Consider the following 8,917-nt stretch of genomic DNA (forward strand, 5'->3'; position numbering starts at 1 on the left):
TGGAATAGATACAGGAGACACAATAGTGAAAGGGCGTATAACAATTACAAACAGGCAAGAAACGATTATACAAGAATAAGGAGGGAAGCCCAAAATCAGTTTGAGGAGGATATAATAAATAAAAGTAGTGATCAACCAAAGCTGTTTTACAGCTACATCAGAAGCAAAACCAAAGTAAAAGATATAATACAATCCATTACGGACGAGGGATTCACTTATACACAAGAGAAAGATATTTGTGAAGCGCTAAATAAGAATTTCCAATTAATTTTTACAGAAGAAAAAAATTTTGAGAGGGACTATGTGGAACATGCATGTCCACACATACTACCAGATAAACAAATAGCAGAAAAAGTAATACAGGAGGAGTTAAGTAAATTAGACAGAGGAAAAGCAACTGGTCCTGATCAAATTTCATGTTGGGTACTACGAGAATGTGCAAAGGAGTTAAGTAAACCATTATTTTTAATTTTCAAGAAATCCTTGAGTCAAGGTAAACTACCTGATATTTGGAAGAAAGCAAATATTCTCCCCTTATTCAAGAAAGGAATTGTACAAAATCCACTCAACTACCGACCAGTATCACTGACCAGTGTTGTAAGCAAGGTATTAGGAAAGCTTATAAGAAAAGCTTGGGTAAATCATCTAGAAGAACACAGTATGATAACAGTAAGACAGTTTGGTTTCAGAAAAGGAAAATCATATGTTACTAATCTGTTGAGCTACTATGACAAAGTAACAAACACAATACAGGAAAGAGAAGGATGGGTGGACAGTATCTATTTAGATTTCAAGTAAGCATTTGACACAGTACCACAACAAAGACTTTTATGGAAACTGTACCATCAAGGAGGAATCCGAGGCAACCTGTTTTGTTGGATGCAAGATTTTCTCATAAAAAGAGAAATGAGAACAGTACTAAGAGGAAACTACTCATCATGGAAAGAAGTGACTAGTGGAGTACCACAGGGCTCAGTGCTGGCATCAATCATGTTTTTAGTGTATATAAATGATATAAACAGTAACACTGGAAATGAAAGCTATCTAAATATGTTTGCAGATGATGCAAAAATACAAAGGAGAATTACTAACACAGACTCTTGTAAAGAGCTACAAGAATAATTAAATAAACTTCATGAATGGAGTAATACATGGCAAATGGAATTGAATGTGGACAAGTGTCATGTAATCAAGTTTGGTAAAAGTGGAAAAAGACCTGATTGGGATTATACGTTAGGAAATAAAACCCTATACACATCAGAAAGAGTGAAGGACCTAGGTGTGATTATCAATAACAGACTATCTCCGGCTAACCACATCAACGAGAAGGTACGGTGTCACGGGGTTTTTATAATATCACGGTGTTTTTAAAATAAATGCTTAAATATTATTTAATTGATATTAATATTCAATAATATTAAAGAGCAGGGACAATGATTGTCTTGCTACATCAAGCAATGATTACTTTACGCTGCTTCTTCGCACGATTCTCTAAGATCGAGAATTTATAAACTTTCTCAACAGTACACAGCAGAGACTAATTACTCACAAATGCTGAATTAGTACTGTTAGCCTCTGGAGAAAGTTACTTCACCCCTGACAATAAATAACTAATACTAATAATAATATCAGGTCCTTGCTGATGCTTAACTCCTGGCACAACGGATTTTAAGTTAATACAACAAGACTGGTCTAAGTACCAGTTATGAATAGTAAAACGTCTATGCAAGCTAGGAGCTATGTGGGAAATAAGCTTAATTATGGAGAAATGAAACAAGAGTTTACTTTACATTAAGCTCAAGAAAAAGAACTGTTAAATTTATTGATTACAAAAAAATTAAATTTAACGTTACAATTCAAATCAAATAAATGAGATCGCACTCACTCACTCACGCAAAAGCTAAATACTTACGCCTAGGAAAAAAAACACCTTAATTAAACTCTTAAGACTAGGGAAATACAAGAAGGAAATACTATAGTCAATGAATGCTTTGTATCACCAAGGTGGGAGCACTGGAGACTGTGATCTTGTGGAGCTTGGGTGCTAGCTGACTTCTCACACTGCTGGAGCACAGGTCCTTCCTCCGTCAGAGCAAACACTGGACTGAGTAAGTCGTGGGAAAAGGGGGAGCAGTAGGCCGTATTTTCTAACGGTCGAGGCAAGCAGGGGCGAACAATAAAGAAACAATAGTATCGCTCAGTACAGCACTTAGTGACGTGCATTAAATCGGTCACTTTTGAAAACAGTGACGAATGTTTTGAAAAGTATACCCCGAAATGGAGAGAGAAACGGTTAACTAAGCGATACACAGTGAGTTTTCCACTAATAGTTCGTGGCTTCTCACAAAAGGGGAATGTCACGAATTTGATTCGTGACATTATGCCCCTACAAAATTAAATTTTTTCCTTAGGGGAAAAAATTTGTGGATATATATATATATATGTACACATCCTAACTCAGTCACACAAGATTCACACTGTGGTGTGTGTGCTATCCTGCTACAGGAGAAAGTCACAGTCGCCAGTGAGCGAAAAAAAAAACTCGTATTTACGTTAATAGAAGCAAGCTTGAGGGAAAAACTCCATGACGATGGTGAAAATCCTGTACTCAGGTCACCTGAGCGAAAATTCGCTACATTTACACTGACAACTAATTGTTGTGTAGCGTGGTGTATGTAATACACGGTGTAGGTGTGACAGTTGTAGTGACTGTACCTATGTGTAAAATGACACAGTAAATAATATGGCGACGACGAAGGCAGAGGAGAAGAGGCGGCAGCGTGCGGCAGACGATCAGCTGGCCCGCACAGCAAAACTGCTACACCCATTGCTGAACCTGCAAAACCAATTGAGGTGGAGAATCAAAAGTGTCAATGAGACAAAATTTTATTATGTTACAATTACTCTCTCTGCCTAGCAGTCAGTGCTACGACGTACATTCGAGGTCACCATTAATTATAGCACACGATTATGGTCGGCAAGTTGAGAATCCTTGTGCAAACTCGGGTCTTCCATAGCCTCAAACTGCAAACGGGTCCTCAACCTTTATTCCTAAATTTCCGACAGAGGATGCCTATCCTGGTGAAATATTATTCGCCCATCACCAACTAAAATAGAAAATGGGAGGAAGTGCCTTAACCTACAGTACTTATAATAGTATCGGAGAGCTGAGAATCCTTGTGCAAACTTGGGTCTTCCATAGCCTCAAGTCGCCTCTGCGGAGTTCTCACTTCCCCCTTAACCTACAGTACTTATATTAGTATCGGAGAGCTGAGAATCCTTGTGCAAACTTGGGTCTTCCATAGCCTCAAGTCGCCTTTGCAGAGTTCTCACTTCCCCCTTAACCTACAGTGCTTATATTAGTATCGGGGAGCTGAGAATCCTTGTGCAAACTCGGGTCTTCCATAGCCTCGGGTCGCCTCTGCGGAGTTCTCTCTCGAAGTCCCCCTTAACCTATAGTACTTATATCAGTATCGGGGAGCTGAGAATCCTTGTGCAAACTCGGGTCTTCCATAGCCTCAAGTCGCCTCTGCAGAGTTCTCACTTCCCCCTTAACCTACAGTACACGTGTATGTACAGGCCCTAGACATACAGTGTCCTGTGGGGCCAACAAGTGAGACGTCAGGTCTACACTTTTGACTGGGAACCAGGCTGGTCCTTGGATTACTCAAATAAAAGCTGGAAACCCTGGTGAAATATTATTCGCCCATCACCAACTAAAATAGAAAATGGGAGGAATTATTCCTAAATTCCCGACAGAGGATGCCTATCACAGAACCCAGCATACAACAACTGCTCATGTTAGTCAGCAGTTAGTAGGCGAGACATCAGGTCTGCACCTAGGTTATCACTTCCCTTGATGTATCTCACAACAAGGTTAAACTGCTGTAAATACAGTGTCCAGCGTGTCAATCTTGCATTAGCCGTCTTGGTCGTGCTAAGACTAGTGAGTGGCATATGGTCAGTTTCTAGAGTAAATGATGCCCCAAATAAATAATAATAATATTTTTTAACACCATCAACCACAGCCAAGAGTTCCTTCTCAACAGTACTGTAATCCCTCTCGGCGGGTTTTAGCCTACGGCTGTGGTATGCCACTGGGAAGATTCCACCTTCCGATTCCTGCATCAATACGGCACCTACTCCATCTTGTGAAGCATCAGTGCGCAGTATGAAAGGTTTGCTGGAATCAGGCAACTGCAAAATGGGCTCCTTGCACAACATATTCTTGAGGGTGGCAAAAGATCTCTCTTGCTCTTCTCCCCATTCAATGGTGTTTGGAGCATATTTCCGTAGCACTTCGTACAACGGTTGGGCAATGAGAGCAAAGTTGGGGATAAAACTCCTATAATATCCCACTAGGCCAAGAAATGCCCTAACCTGTTTCTTGGTCATGGGTCTCGGGGCTTCTCTAACCTTCCTGATCTTGTCACCCTGACACCTGCAGTGGTTGTTGCCAACAATATGACCGAGGAACTCCACCTCACTGTGAGCAATCTTGCATTTGCTAGGCTTCACAGTCATGTTGAAACTCTGGAGTCTACTGAAGACAATTTCCAAGAGTCTGAGGTGCTCCTCCAATGTGGCGGAATGAACGAGGACATCGTCAACGAACATCTCTACTCCTACAATACCATGGAGCACTTGTCTCATGGCACGATTGAATACTGCTGGGGAATTGGTAAGTCCAAATGGGAGGACTTTATACTGGTACAACCCCTAGGAGTAGCAAAGGCAGTGAACTGACGACTCTCAGGATGAAGGGGAATCTGGAAGAATCCCTTCGCTAGGTCGAGCTTCGTGAAATATCGTGACCCTGCCAGCTTGGAGAAGATGGCAATATGGTCACCCATTGGCTCAGCATCCACTTTGGTGATTGCATTGAGCCTTCTATAGTCGCCACAAATCCTGACTCCACCATCTTTCTTGCGGACTACTACCATCGGACTACAGTAAGGAGATGAGGACTTTTCGATAATGCCTGCAGTCTCCATGTCAGCAATTTCCTTATCTACTGCACCCTGTAGTCGCATGGGAATCAGATATGGCTTAACCTTTATAGGAGCATTGCTGGTCAACTAAGTTTTTTGACACGCAACCTTTGCAAGTCTAGGTTGGTCTGAGAAGACATCAGCATCCTGACAGAGCAGTGACCATAAGGCATTTTGGTCCCCTACTGCTAAGTCAGGGATAAGTAAAACATCTCCGACAGTCTCTTCCTGATGGGACTGAGCGGTTAAGGGCTCGTCATCATGGTCATCAGCTGGGATCACCGCAGCTGCCCCGGTTTCTTCCAGTGGCTGGTCACTATCATCAGCTACTCGTAGGCCAGTCTCCTCGGGGTCTGACTCACGATAAGCCTTCAACATGTTAATGTGGAACCTTTTACGAAGATTCCCCATCTGTACTATGTAGTTGAGGTCTGAAATGCACTCTACTACATCGAATGGATCCTTCCACTGCGCCAAGAACTTGTTCTGGGCAGTGGGGAGTAATACCAAGCATTTATCGCCTGGACTAAACTTCTGAAGCTTTGCCTTCTTATCGTAATAAGCCTTTTGAACTTCACGCGCCTTGATCAGTTCTTCCTTAGCTAACTCGCATGTCGACTGGAGGCGGTCAGCCAAATCAAGGATGTAGGTGTAGGTGGTCTTGACTTCAGGGTCGGGTTCTTCATCGTCCCATAACTCACGAAGGACTTGAAGTGGGCCCCGGACCGACCTCCCATACACCAGTTCAAAGGGTGAGAATTTCAATGAATGCTGTGGGGCTTCTCGATAAGCAAATAGAAGAGGAGCAATGAACCGCGGCCATTCCTTTGGCTGTTCGGCGGTCATGCGCCTCAACATCTTCTTGAGAGTTCCATTGAACCTCTCACACAACCCGCTACACATGGGATGATACGGCGTAGTTCGTAAGCCTCGGATGGACAGCAACCTGAACGTTTCGTTCATCATTGCCGAAGTGAACTGCGAACCCCAGTCGCTTAAGACCTCCTTAGGGATACCTACACGACAGAACACTTCAATTAATGCCTCAGCAACAGTGACAGCCTCTATATTCTTAAGGGCCACGGCTTCAGGCCACCGTGTGCTGAAATCAACTATAGTGAGGATATACTTTGATCCATCACTAGCCCTAGGAGAGATTGGCCCAACTATGTCAACTGCTACTCTCTCGAACGGTTCAGAGATTATGGGCATTGGCTTCAATGGCGCAGGACGGACACGTCCCTGGTCAGTGGTACGCTGACACACATCACAGGAACGTACGAGCCTCATTATTTCCCGTCCCATTCCTGGCCAGAAAAAGTCAGCATGGATGCGGTCAGAGGTCTTCTTTTGACCCATGTGACCTCCCATCGCTGAACAGTGACCTAATTCAAACACTGCTCAGCGATACTTTGCAGGAACGACAAACTGCAGTCAAACCTCACCCTGGGGTGTCTGTGACTCACGGTACAGCTGTCCTCGCTTACGAAGGAACCTGGCTTGTCCTCCCCGTGAATACTTGATCACTTTACCCTCCAGCTTCTTGCGCACTGAGGCAAGTGTCGAGTCAGTCTGTTGCTCTTGGACAACATCTTGACTACGAATCAGATCTTGCGGCGTTGCGACGGTCAACGGAGTGACGCGATTTGGAGCCTTGGCCATGGCTCTTGTTACCGCAGCAGCCGAAGTCTGAGTAGGAACATCTATGGCGCAACTATTTTTGATGCCAGGTATGTTGCCTAATATGAGGTCAAATAAAGGTTCTGGCATGACAACTGCAGCTGTCAGGCCAGTGAAAAATGGAGACGCCACCTGGATACGTGCCTCAGGGAACAATCTCACTGATCCATCAATAAGTCTAACTTGGATCTGTCGACCTGTATACTCATCAGGCTGAACTAAACTCTGCTTAAAAGAGCAACCTGAGCAACCATTGTCCCTCAGGACACTTACAGAAACACCTCCCACAGACCCTGGCTGAACAAGAAAGGCAGTGTTGCTGGTGGAAGAGTCTGAGGAGGTAGCAGCCAGTCATTCATGAGACTGCGGAACAACCGATGCAGCAAACGTGGCGCCCTGGGAACTAGGTGTCTGAGGAGAGTTCATGGTCGGAGGGGGACTTGTGAACTGTTGGGAAGTACTTGTACTGATAGAGATGGCACCACCGGGTACTTGTGGAATGAAGGCTGCATTTGCCTCCTGCCTCCGATACACTAATTGACCTGACTGAGGGTTACGTGGCTTGTCCTTGTATTGCTGCTGCTGCTGCTTGGGGAACTGCTGCTGGTTGGGGTGCTTGTTGTACCGTTTCCAAGCAGGCTGCTGTGTATTTTGCCCCTGGTCCTTCTGTGGTTTGCTTGGACCTTGACCATTACTCTGAGAACGGCCTTGGTGCTGGGATTCAGTCTGAGATGGCTTCCCAGACTTGGCAGTATCTTTTCTGCTCCAGGTGTTTTGCTTACGAGTTTGATACCCGTATGCAGTAAAGAATGCGTCAGCCTTTTCTGCCATTTGGCTGGCATCTCTCACCTGGCAGATCTTAAGCTGTGCTATGAGCTCAGCAGGCCACGACCTCTCTAGCTGTGTACGCAGCATAAGGTCAATTATCCCCTCACGCGTGGAAGGAGTTTCATCTTTCTCCATCCACTCATTTAAGTAAGCTGTGAGACGATCAAGGAACTGAACAGCTGTCTCCTTGTCTTGGAGACGAGCTCGCATGAACTGAACTTTGACGTCGTCTACTGTGAGACCATACGCCTTAATGAGTGCAGCTTTCATCATCTCATATGTGAGATTGTCTCCACGAATTCTGTGGAGAATATTGAGGGCAGGGCCCTCAAATAGGCTAAGAAACTGAAGCCGCTTAGCTGCCTCATCCAGTTGATACATGTCTGCCATGTCCTCAAAACGAGCTATGTATGGCTCGATTCGCTCACTATCCTTGTATGAAGGAAGCTTGATGCGTGGGGTCGCCAGGACATGTGCAGGGGAAACGCTCGTGGAGCTTGGACCAACTGCACCAAACGTGTCTGAAGCCAAGGAATCTCGCTTGAGCTTCATCATTTCATATTCGTGTTTTTCACGTGCTTCTCACTCGGCACATTCGTGCTCTCGTTCTCTCTCGCGTTGTTCACGCTCGTATTCGCGCTGTTCTCGCTCTTGTACTAGCTTGAGTTCGCATTGTTTTTGATCGTGTTCGCACTGTTGTCGCTCTCGTTCATGTCGTTCACGCTCGTATTCGCGCTGAATCTTACACTCTTCACGGGCATCATTCTCGCGCTGCTGCTTCTGATTATGCCGTGAGAGTATATACTCTTTAATTTCGGTTGGGTCCGAAAGACCCATTTCTTTGGCTTCCTGTAAAAATACAGCAGTAGCCATGGCGCTAATTTATTAAGCAACCCGAAACTGAGCACTGACTGCTTCGCAAACAAATGCTAATGACACAAGTAAAGAGTACAGACACAAGCTAGTGGTGACCAGCCTTATCTAGTTAACCCGCCCCATCCCGTCGACGTATGGGTACGTTGCAACGATTTGCATTTGCCAGTCCCGGCGACGTACCAGTACGTCGTGTAATTGCAATGTGCATAATTTCGACAATTTTCAAATTTCGCGCTTGATTTGAGGTACGTACCCTCGCCTGACCTTCCCCTACCTGCCACCAGGCAGGGACACTCGGGGACCCCGTGTGACCCGCGCTAGCCCACCACTCGTCCACTCACCTGGTAGCCACGGTCCTGCTCAGACATGGCTAAGAGAGGTCTCTCAGACAGCGAAATTCAAGTCGCCCTGGACACCTTTACCGGTGACAGTGATTCCCCACTGGACGACGAGGAGATGGACAAAGATTATGTGCAGCCAGAGGAGGAAGAAACCACCAGCAGTGATGAGGAAGTTCCGTCACCCAGGAAGCGGCAATACAT

Source organism: Coenobita brevimanus, chromosome 56 (assembly GCF_032717465.1).
Source record: "Coenobita brevimanus isolate Jiangsu-jjx chromosome 56, ASM3271746v2, whole genome shotgun sequence".
Lineage (NCBI taxonomy): Eukaryota > Metazoa > Arthropoda > Malacostraca > Decapoda > Coenobitidae > Coenobita > Coenobita brevimanus.